Genomic DNA, 13161 nt, shown 5'->3' on the forward strand with positions numbered 1-13161 from the left:
TTTCCCTTTTTTCAGATATATTGTGGCAGCAGCAACATCTATGCGAGTTATCTTTTGGCTTTGAGTCTAAATTACCGCAGCAGCATCCCACAACAGGCCTATCTGAAATACCGGTTCAGGAGATGCCGCTGTTTGTTTCTTCAACCCACTGAGCCACAGTTAAATGGTCCCAGTGTACTACTACTCTTTGCCTTTATGCATAATTTCATTGTCAGTAGATCCAACTGTGCAAATACAAGCAGACTGTGACTGCCATGTAGTAAAGGAAACTGAGAATGTTATACACAGTGCTAAAGTGCAGTTTACACATATGGAGTAGGATAAGTTGTCATTCAATGCCATACACCGATGCTCATATCATGATGGAGTATTACCCATCTTACTCCCCCCCCGGATATTGGCTTCTCAGGTGTGAAGCTATCCATCATATGAATGAACAAGGATGCAGCACTCAAGGTAACAGCTGGAGACTTTTCCATTTATTGACATCGTTCAAGACTTATTAACTCACTGGCCTATGCGGTGCATTACAGATTGTGTTTGACAGACTGAACTAGTGGCAACCATATGACAAAGCTGTATTCAGTGAGCCTGTGTGTTACATATATGTACATAATGTACATGTAGATGACTTAACAGTGTATAAATTCAAGTGTCCATGCAGTGCAAAACTGACTGCTATCATGCCATACATATTAAATCCATAAACCAAATTTACAGATGGCATATAAGTTTTATATTGGACCCATCTGTCTGAACACTGTAGAGACGGAATTCAGGATGAGTAAGGAACAATTTGGAAACTACAGCACAGCTGTTGATGTAGTGGGGTAAAAGTGTTTTAAGAAAAAAAAGAAACGGAAAAAAAAGGACGATGATTTGCTGCACACAATGTAATACAATGAATAATATTATTATCTTACAAAACTGTTTATTTTTTCACAATCCCATCCTGTAACTTAATGTGATTTAAGCATTTATAAAGACATGCAGTCACTTTAGTTCCACAAGTAAGGTGTTCGATCCTTCAACACAAGTTCGTACAGAAAGAGTGTCATTACCATCCTTCCACCAACTTGCTAAGCTTTAACAACTGGACTTTTTTGCATTTTTATACCAAAAACAAAGCTCACATATATTAAACAATTTTTTGTGTTTTAAAGTTGCATATGCTGCTGCTAATGTTACATATTTACAGCAGTTGATAAACAGTTCACCTGTTTGTGTAACAACTCACAAAGGATGAAAATGTCTCAATGGGTAGTATTACTCCTTGCCTCAAGATGACCACCAAGTAAGTATTAGTGGCAATAATTAGTCAGAATGTTGTCAGTTGAGACAAAGTCATCACACCCACCTGACATAAAAATTATGCTGTTTAATTGTAAGTATAGTTAAGTAATGGCAGGAAAATGGATCAGTGTGGGAATGAAGTCAAATCACGAACTCTGCTCAATGTTGGCTTGCAAAAACCTGATAATTGTGATAGGAGACTCATATTATCATACCAACTGAACCACCAAAATTATCATGTTCATCTTCATGTTCCTGAATGCATGAGTCCACACCTCTCACCATATGAGGGTATATCCATAACCACCACTCAACCGAACACGTTCTGATATGAGAGGAGCACCTGATCCCACTCTTCATCGGTCCAGTCCCTACGTGACCACTGAAGGGGATGGACATGCTGCAAATGCACTTCTGAGTCTCTGAGCTGTGACTTAATGATGCATGTGCAGATGTGTGTGGCACCCTATGGCCAATACGAACTACTACTATGCATTGAACATGTATCTTCTGTGGGCTCAAAACTTCATCATTTGCGTGTTTTGTTCACAGTTTCTGTACTTTCCAAGGAACAACCAATTACCCAAAATGTTATTTGCTCATGTGAAGACATTCTTGGAAATGTTAAAGGATGGGTGGGAGTCAATGGTACATATGCAGGACACTAAATCATTCAGGACAGTGAAATTGTAAACCTCGTCACTGAAAGTTGACACTTCCAGCATCTCATCAATTAGTGACCCGTAAAATGAAGATAAGAAATATGCTGTTTTCTTCTGAAACAATTACATTTTTAGATTCTGCCTTGTGACAGTTTCAAGCTCAAAATCAATGTGAGCAATATCATGTACCTGTCCTGCTCGTAAGCAGCTAAGCTTGTGTAGAGAGGTCACAATTAAAGATTTTTGTGTTAATTCTATACATATGTACTGCACATGTAAAATGGACACACATTACATATTTTTTGTTGACTAGGCTGTAGAACATACATTCCTACTGCAAATGCCTATGTAATAACAATAATAATAATAATAATAATAATAATAATAATAATAGACATTCATTTCATTAAGAATGTAAGTAGTTTTTATTGTTAAATTTGTAAATAAAAGTATACAGGTCAATCAACCGAATAAATCGGTTTTCTGAACACATACAGACAGGCGTGTGTCACCCTGTGGCCACTATATGCTGCACAAAAATAGAATATGCAATTCCTACATATGCTACGACTTTTTCCCTGTTCTTCTTGGAGGTTATTTGTGCTTTTCTAAGAATTTGCACTGAATACACATTGAAGTAGTATGTGTATGCATTCAAGAGACTGCAACCATCACAGGTGGACAGTCTTAAGTGGCATTTTCCCTGAATAATCACATCTACTAACGATTAAGTGTGCCCTACAAATAAAACTGTTGGACAAGTGTGTGTGAATTTCTTTGCACCATATTTTAGCAAGGGAGTGACCGAACAAAAATTAGACCAACATGGGGTTTTTAAATAAGTGTATCAAGACTGTACTTACCATTTCATTGGAATTGCTGATAACATTTGCACTATATTGAGGGCCCAGCACAGTCAAATAGCACAGACACTGACTATAAGCGCCTTTCCAAGTGTCACTACAGTGGACTGACGCACCAGACCACCGTGCCACAAGGGGTGACAGCCAAGTCAGTGGCGCTTGCTGAGACAGCAATGTCAAGTCAGCAACACTGGCCCATTCAGTGACAGTTGGGTGAGCTGTGCTTGCCTCAGGAAGTGACAATCGAGTCAGTGTACTTGCTCAGACAGTAACAGTCAAGTGAGTGGTGCTTTCCGAGTCAGTAACAACTGGCGGGAGACAACATTACTGCCTGAAGCCAGACATCGCAATTGCCACAAAATGCTAGATGGTGTGGTCTTGTGTCCAAAGAACACCAATGTCAGTGGCTCTGTAAAGGTGGCACGGGTTAAGTCATAAATGCACGTATTAAACACTACTGGAAAGGGGCTAATGGAGGATGACTATGTCTCCAAGCCAGAAAAACTCAGCAACAGACTCCATTTCAAAACTGGTACAGAATTTAAGGCAGAACATGTCTCACCTATGCTGCTGACTACTTGAAGCGTAAACTGTATCCCTTTGCCTTCCAACTCATAACACTTGAGGCCAAGGTAGGACTCCTTCAGATTATTCTAGGTGTGTACTTTACCACTAGTCTGAGACCCACCCACAAAGAATAAATGAAAAATATTATCATATACTACTTGTATTTTGGAAAGCAAGAATAAGGATTTTCATGCCATATATCCCCATATTTGAAGTTCACTGCCAGATTCAGATTCAGATTCTTTATTCACCATTGACCACCTGAGATGGAATAGGCAATTTACATGGATATCATACAACACTTTCCTTGAATAGTCCCTTAAAGCTAATTGACCATTGCAAATAGTGCCCATATATGACAACACACACCATAACGTAAGATAAATACATGAGAACAGATGACTGCAACAGGAACTCTAAAAGGTGTCAGACCCACCTGATTCAGGTACTTAAAGAAAAGACACAAAATGAGAAAGAAAAGTAGGAATTAATTGTGATGAACCATGAAACAGAGATTGAGACAAATGAACTCTTAGACAAAATAGACAAACAGGTGCAAGCCCCCATGACACCTGCAGTCACCTTTACTAGTGAACCAAAAACTAAAGAGCTACAAGTATAGAGCAGACAAAAGCTAAACAGGCAACAACCATGTTCCTCAAATCAACAACTAACCAGGAGATGAAAGCAATTAGACAATGATAAAAATGTCTTAGAAAGAAAAATTATACACCAGCTCGATTAGAGCAACCACAATAGCACTCACAGTAGAAACCGCTATACAGAACAACTGCCACAAATTTATTGAAAAAGTCAAAGACGAACACCATCACTGGTGAAAGGTCCAGAAAACGAAAACCACTTGTAGCTGTCTACTACATACTAGACACACTGACTGATGGAGAACTTTTAGAAAGCCTCTTTAACAACGAAATTTCCTGAATGACACCACATGTGAGGAGTTTGACAGGGTCATGAAAATTAGATTCCAGGCAGGACCAAAGTCATGTGGCTACAACCACCAGGTATGCAGACTGAGACACTGGCAATTAAAGTCTACATTGCTGTTAATCAGTGGTTTAACTGCCACGACCTCAGCCACAGCACTAAGGAAGCGAGAGATAACATGCACAAAATATGGACAATCAGGACACAAATGCACAGAGTGCAGCTCAAGTGAGACCATTGTCTGCATATCCTGCAAAAACAGATGCCATACTTGTAAAAGGGCTACAGCAGGGGACTACCAAACATACAAACAACTACGCAACAACTACTGCCGATTAGAAAATATTGATTATGACAGTTAAATTCAACTAAATAAGAGATGTGAATGCAGTAAAGGATACCTCAACCACCAAGAGAAGCTACTGGAGAGCAATATCCTGACAGGCAAATAGGCCTCCTAACATATAACTTCATAGATGATGAGCAGTTTCCCACTCACACAAGTATGCTAACACTATAGGGCAGTTACATCAATACACCAGAATACACATATGAAATGACATCTGGAGGATATGTTCTCTACAAGGTAGCCAAGAAAATCAAAAAACAAATGTATTACTGCATGGATTTTCAGGCATCACTCATACAACATACAGAGGAGCTCGAGAACGAACTGATGATTACCTCACAAAAGAAAGCACAGAAAGCAGACTGTATAACAAAACAAACCAACCAGACAACTGGAGGACAACAAACAAACCATCACATTGATTACACCAAATCATGAATAAGCATATGGAACTCATAAAAGTGAATATTACATTAAGCCAGTAAAATTCTGTTTCTGGAGGCATTCTTAACCCAGGCAATGAGATAAAAAAAATGCTCACCTGCATTATGGGAATCAAACACCTCAAATGAGACTGACCAAAAAGCTTCATTTGCAGGGCAGGAAACAAACACCTCAAACACCACAATGCCTAGATTAATCAAAGTAGGCAAACTAAATGAGTAAAAATACAAAAGCAACACATGTGATTCATGCAGAAATACTAATACTTATGAAATATGTAATCCCTCAACTACATCAACAGACGCCACCATTCACTCATATTAACATGGATGACATAACCAAGAGAAATGGTGTGATGAAAAGACTCACATCAGATGCGTGTAACTGAAACAAGTGTAACTGTGTGCTCCTCAAAGAAGATGCTTAAAATAATTACCATCATGGCACAATATCACACTCAGCTTTCCATCCAATTATAACACTCGCTTGCTGTGACACAAACCAATGTTACCCTCTGGGAGGATTTTTAATTTTGACTGTGCGTGTGTCTAATGGATGAAGGTATCAGACAGTAATGTTGAGTATATTGTAATTAATAAAAAAACTAAACAGGCTCTTACTTTGGGGATAATGAAAGTAGTAAAGTTCATACGAATGAAACAATAAAGGGTCACCAGCCCAATTAGGCACATTAAATGTTCAAGAAAATTGAATATTAGTTGTTGTAGTGACTTTCATTATGACTTCCTTTGAATAGCAAACTGGATACACATGAATACAGGGCAATCTAAGTTGTGGGTAGCAGTAATTACCATTAATGCACAAATCAGTAATCCTAGAAAGCAAGATTGTACCCCACTCATAATAACAACAGTTACAATCACTATCATTACATGACTCAGTACTGAGATGTTACTGCAGGAAGCACTGAATTAAAGTTGGACATGGAAATGTTTCTGACTTAACTGAGATATCAAAACCACAAATAAAATTAAATAATACTACAGTTACACTGTTTACACTCCCATTTGTAGAAATGTTTCAGATTTCTTTAGTAGCGATAATATTCTAATTATCTTTATAATATGAGAATAATATGGTGGAGACCCATAAACTGATACTGTATCATTGGTCAAACTCTATGATCATTTCAGTTGCAAGATTCAATACAACTAAATTTAATTCTGAGCTCCACTTGGAATAGTTTATGTTTTCATCCTTCAAATCAAATTTCCCAACACTAAGTTCTATTAACCTAAAATATTGAATATTACATTTACCCAATGAATATCACAATTACCAGTGTACCTACGCACACCTATGTGACAATGACATAAGGGAGCAGCTAAGAGTGAACCATACCTATCCCAGCCGAGGTATTTGCGCATTTTTTAACTGGATGTGGATCTCATTCCATGAATTTAAACCACGTGAGTCAGACAGACACCAACCTGTACATGTGGGCAAGAAGTATCCCAAGAACATACAGCTTGTCGTGCAGACAGTATATGAACATCAGACACATATTATACCAAAACTACATAACACATAACCACAAACAAGAAATAGACGAACTTAACACATGAAAAGACAACATCTCCAAAGCTACATGAGAAAACTACATATAAACACAAACCTATTGATGGTGAGCCTATACACGACCTCATGACAGATCTCATAGGGGAGTTGCATAAGAAGAAGAAGAAGAAGAAGAAGAAGAAGAAAGCAACAATTCACCTACAACAAAAGAACTTTGGATGATTGATATGACCATATTATACTTTAAGTTAGTATGAGATCCACCCCAATAATGCAATCTAAACCTGTTTATAAGATGAAGTATAAAAAAGTGGATGTGTATTGTCACAAAAACGCACTATAGATCAACAGATACATAAACAATAAAATTCTCAACAGATAATTAGGATGATGATGATGATGATGATAGTAATAATAATAATAATAATAATAATAATAAGCCCGTGGAGGTCCGGGAAAAGAATAGCCCTCCAGTAAGTTCTGCCAGTCGTAAAAGGCGACAAAAAGAGCAAACCACTAATAGGGCTAACCCCCCTTTTAGTGTGATTACTTGGTTCAGGACAGAACTAAAGAAGTCTCGGACAAGCGCGCCGTCATGGTCCGGGACGACGCTTACACCCTATCCCCGCCCACAATGGTAATGACACTGCTAGCCAACTGGAAAATGATTTAAATCCAAATAGAGTTGTTTTGCAGGATATGCTTCCTGCAACCACCCTAGAAGAAAAACAAAGACAGAGGATGAGATGGTCAGATGAAGTTAATCGACACCTCATGTTCTGTTATTACCAAGCAACAAATCTAGGAACCAACACAACTGGATACAGATCACAAGTATACACAACATTTATTACCAGATACCCAGAAATAAAATTTTTAATAGAACAACGACTAGCTGATCAGATCCATGTAATAATCAAAAATAACAGGATACCCCAGTCAGAATTAGAAAACATCAAACAACAACTACAACAAATACTGGAACAAAATAATGTGCGATCAGAAGAAGAAGAAAATACAGTAATGGACTCAAACATCCCAGAGCAAACAAACAAAGACCAACACGCATCAATTAAACAATCAGAGGAAAATGAAATCTTAAGATAGCCACCAGAACAAGCACAAATAGAACACGAAGTGACACACATGTTAGATATAGAAGAGAAATTTCAGCTGACATATATAGAATACAAAGACACAAATACAGACATTAGACCATTCTTGCATAGACCGCCAAATAACCCACAAGTCGAAACAACAATAAAAACTATCAACACAATCATACACAACAAAATAAATGAAAACAAAACTATGGAAGAATTACAACTACTGGTTTATATAGGAGCACTCACTACACTAAATATACATACTAGGCAGAGATCAGAAACAACCAACACACAGAAGAAACCGACAAAACCAGCATGGCAACACAGGCTACAGATCAGAATAGAGAAACTGAGAAAAGACATCGGACAGCTAACACAATTTATAAGAAAAAAAACGAAAAAAGTTAGGTAAAATCTCACAACAAGAAGCGATACAGCAATTAGATGAAAAGAAGCAGAAATTACAAGCATTGGCCAAACGACTTAGAAGATACAAAAAAAGTGAAAATAGAAGGAAACAAAACCAAACATTCAACACAAACCAAAAGAAATTTTACCAGACAATAGAAAACACACACATTAAAGTAGACAATCCACTAAGCATAACAGACATGGAACACTTCCGGAGCAAAATATGGTCAAACCCGGTACAACATAACAGGCATGCACGGTGGATACAAGCAGAAACAGACACATACAAGATGATACTGCGGATGCCTGAAGTGATAATTTTGCAACATGAAGTCACCCAAGCAATTAATTCTACTCACAATTGGAAAGCCCCTGGAAAAGATAAAGTAGCAATTTTATGGCTAAAGAAGTTCACCTCAACACATTCACATCTAACTACATTATTTAACAATATGAATATAATAGAGAGAAACATTCCACGTGGGAAAAATATATCTAAAAACAAAGATGATGTGACTTACTAAACGAAAGTGCTGGCAGGTCGATAGACACACAAACATACACACAAAATTCATGCTTTTGCAACCAACCGTTGCTTCGTCAGGAAAGAGGGAAGGAGAGGGAAAGACGAAAGGATGTGGGTTTTAAGGGAAAGGGTAAGGAGTCATTCCAATCCCGGGAGCGGAAAGACTTACCTTAGGGGCAAAAAAGGACAGGTATACACTCGCGCACACACACACACATATCCATCCGCACATACACAGACACAAGCAGACATTTGTAAAGGCAAAGAGTTTGGGCAGAGATGTCAGTCGAGGCAGAAGTACAGAGGCAAAGATGTTGATGAAAGACAGGTGACGTATGAGCGGCGGCAAATTGAAATTAGAAATTAGCGGAGATTGAGGCCTGGCGGATAACGAGAAGAGAGGATATACTGAAGGGCAAGTTCCCACCTCCAGAGTTCTGACAGGTTGGTGTTAGTGGGAAGTTTCCAGATAGCCTGGACGGTGTAACACTGTGCCAAGATGTGCTGGCCGTGCACCAAGGCATGTTTAGCCACAGGGTGATCCTCATTACCAACAAACACTGTCTGCCTGTGTCCATTCATGTGAATAGACAGTTTGTTGCTGGTCATTCCCACATAGAAAGCTTCACAGTGAAGGCAGGTCAGTTGGTAAATCACATGGGTGCTTTCACACGTGGCTCTGCCTTTGATCATGTACACCTTTCGGGTTACAGGACTGGAGTAGGTGGTGGTGGGTGGGTGCATGAGACAGGTTTTACACCGGTGGCAGTCACCAGGGCAGGAGCCAGAGGGTAGGGAAGGCGGTTTGGGGATTTCATAGGGATGAACTAAGAGGTTACGAAGGTTAGGTGGATGGCGGAAAGACACTCTTGGAGGAGTGGGGAGGATTTCATGAAGGATGGATCTCATTTCAGGGCAGGATTTGAGGAAGTCGTATCCCTGATGGAGAGCCACATTCAGAGTATGATCCAGTCCCGGAAAGTATCCTGTCACAAGTGGGGCATTTTTGGGGTTCTTCTGTGGGAGGTTCTGGGTTTGAGGAGATGAGGAAGTGGCTCTGGTTATTTGCTTCTGTAGCAGGTCGGGGGGGTAGTTGCGGGATGCAAAAGCTGTTTTCAGGTTGTTGGTGTAATGGTTCAGGGATTTCGGACTGGAGCAGATTCGTTTGCCATGAAGCCCTAGGCTATAGGGAAGGGACCGTTTGATGTGGAATGGGTGGCAGCTGTCATAATGGAGGTACTGTTGCTTGTTGGTGGGTTTGATGTGGACAGACGTGTGAAGCTGGCCATTGGACAGGTGGAGGTCAACGTCGAGGAAAGTGGCACGGGATTTGGAGTAGGACCAGGTGAATCTGATGGAACCAAAGGAGTTGAGGTTGGAGAGGAAATTCTGGAGTTCTTCTTCACTGTGAGTCCAGATCATGAAAATGTCATCAATAAATCTGTACCAAACTTTGGGTTGGCAGGCCTGAGTAACCAAGAACGCTTCCTCTAAGTGACCCATGAATAGGTTGGCGTAGGAGTGGGCCATCCTGGTACCCATGGCTGTTCCCTTTAATTGTTGGTACGTCTGGCCTTCAAAAGTGAAGAAGTTGTGGGTCAGGATGAAGCTGGCTAAGGTAATGAGGAAAGAGGTTTTACGTAGGGTGGCAGGTGATCGGTGTGCAAGGAAGTGCTCCATTGCAGCAAGGCCCTGGATGTGTGGAATATTTGTGTATAAGGAAGTGGCATCAATGGTTACAAGGATGGTTTCCGGGGGTAACAGACTGGGTAAGGATTCCAGGCGTTCGAGAAAGTGGTTGGTGTCTTAGATGAAGGATGGGAGACTGCATGTAATGGGTTGAAGGTGTTGATCTACGTAGGCAGAGATACATTCTGTGGGGGCTTGGTAACCAGCTACAATGGGACGGCTGGGATGATTGGGTTTGTGAATTTTAGGAAGAAGGTAGAAGGTAGGGGTGCAGGGTGTTGGTGGGGTCAGGAGGTTGATGGAGTCAGGTGAAAGGTTTTGTAGGGGGCCTAAGGTTCTGAGGATTCCTTGAAGCTCCGCCTGGACATCAGGAATGAGATTACCTTGGCAAACTTTGTAAGTAGTGTTGTCTGAAAGCGGGCGCAGTGCCTCAGTCACATACTCCCGACGATCAAGTACCACGGTCGTGGAACCCTTGTCCGCCGGAAGAATGACGATGGATCAGTCAGCCTTCAGATCACGGATAGCCTGGGCTTCAGCAGTGGTGATGTTGGGAGTAGGATTAAGGTTTTTTAAGAGGGATTGAGAGGCAAAGCTGGAAGTCATAAATTCCTGGAAAGTTTGGAGAGGGTGATTTTGAGGAAGAGGATGTGGGTCCCACTGTGACGGAGGACAGAACTGTTCCAGGCAGGGTTCATTTTGGATAGTGTCTTGGGGAGTTGGATCATTAGGAGTAGGATTAGGATCATTTTTCTCCGTGGCAAAGTGATATTTCCAGCAGAGAGTACGGGTGTAGGACAGTAAATCTTTGATAAGGGCTGTTTGGTTGAATCTGGGAGTGGGGCTGAAGGTGAGGCCTTTGGACAGGACAGAGGTTTCAGATTGGGAGAGAGGTTTGGAGGAAAGGTTAACTAGTGAATTAGGGTGTTGTGGTTCCAGATTGTGTTGATTGGAATTTTGAGGTTTTGGGGGGAGTGGAGCTGGAAGTGGGAGATTGAGTAGATGGAAGAGACTGGGTCTGTGTGCAATGAGAAGAGGTTGAGGTTTGCTGGAAAGGTTGTGAAGGGTGAGTGACTTGCCTTTCCGTAGGTGGGAAACCAGGAGACTGGATAGTTTTTTGAGGCGGAGGGTAGCATGCTGTTCTAATTTGCAATTTGCCTGTAGGAGGATGCTCTGAACAGCCGGTGTGGATGTGGGAGAGGTAAGACTGAGGACTTTTACTAAGGATAGGAGTTGACGGGTGTGTTCATGGGTGAGTTGATGTGTAGGTGAAGGATTAGGTGAATGGGGGCAATGGATTGTTCAGTTTGGAACTGGTATAGCGTCTGATGGAAAGAAGGGTTACAGCCAGTGATGGGAACTTTATATGTGAGGCCTTTGGGGGTAATGCCAAATGTCAGACAAGCTTGAGAATATAAAATATGGGAGTGTAATCTGGCTAGGGCGAAGGTATGTTTGCGGAGGGAATATAAATAAAACTTAATGGCGTCATTGTGGGGATGGAGTGAGGGTGACATGGTATTAGAAGGTGGAAAGTGTAACATGAGGCTGAAATGAAACTGAAAATAAAAATATAAATATATGGGGAGAGATAAAGATGAACTGGAAAGCAACTGGAGATCTGGTGTGAAAAAAGACGAAAAAGTGCTGGTTATAGCTGGGCTTGTTGATCCTGTGGTGAACTTCGGTTGGCAGACAACGATGTGCACAAAGGTTAGGTGGTTGTGTTGCCGCCAAAACACGTAAAAGGGTGAAGCAATGCGGGAAAATTTCGAAAAACTGCGTGCAAATGTATTAAAAGGAGTGGTTTTGTGGTGGCAGATTGTGAAAATGAGGCTAACAATTGTCTGACGAAGAAATAATGACGTTAAAACCTGTGGGAAGCGGCTAAAAAAGATCAGTGATGTGGGAAAAACGGAAATGGAAAAAAAGGCGAATGTTATTAGAACTAGCCGAAATGGCTGTTTAATAGCTGAAAGGAACTGTTCGTGAACTGGAAACGGTAGATTTTATAGAAGCGGTAGTGTTGAAAGCGGAAAAAAATTTTTTGGTTATGGTTTGGAAGTGGGTTACGTATTATTGAGTATATACAGACGGGATAAAATTGTATGGTAGATTCGGTAATGAGGAGAAGGTGAATACAAAGTAAAACTACTTGCAAAAACAGAAAGGGAAAATAAGATGACAGGAAAGATTTCGAAATGCCACAGTGACAATAACAAACGTAATTGTTGGGTTCAAATTAATGATATGAATATAATAGAGGGAAACATTCCACGTGGGAATAATATATCTAAAAACAAAGATGATGTGACTTACCAAACGAAAGTGCTGGCAGGTCGATAGACACACAAACAAACACCAACATACACACAAAATTCAAGCTTTCGCAACCAACCGTTGCTTCGTCAGGAAAGAGGGAAAGACGAAAGGATGTGGGTTTTAAGGGAGAGGGTAAGGAGTCATTCCAATCCCGGGAGCGGAAAGACTTACCTTAGGGGCAAAAAAGGACAGGTATACACTCGCACACACACACACACACACACATATCCATCATCTTTGTTTTTAAATATAAATTATTTAACAGTTACATTGCAGACTCATACACATTCCCTAATACACTTACACATGGAATAACTTATCTGAAACCGAACTATCAAGCAGACACAGCAAAACCAGCCAAATATCGCCCCATAACATGCCTACCAACAATATACAAAATATTAACTTCAGTCATTACACAGAAATTAATAACACATACAAC

General features: G+C 40.4%; 1 protein-coding gene across 2 annotated transcripts in view; it reads right to left on the reverse strand.

The window, feature by feature from the left end:
• Nucleotides 1–13161, reverse strand: part of LOC126426938 (uncharacterized) — a 118078-nt gene that overhangs the window by 74382 nt on the left and 30535 nt on the right. The window lies entirely within an intron of this gene.

This window comes from Schistocerca serialis, chromosome 11, assembly GCF_023864345.2.
Source record: "Schistocerca serialis cubense isolate TAMUIC-IGC-003099 chromosome 11, iqSchSeri2.2, whole genome shotgun sequence".
NCBI lineage: Eukaryota > Metazoa > Arthropoda > Insecta > Orthoptera > Acrididae > Schistocerca > Schistocerca serialis.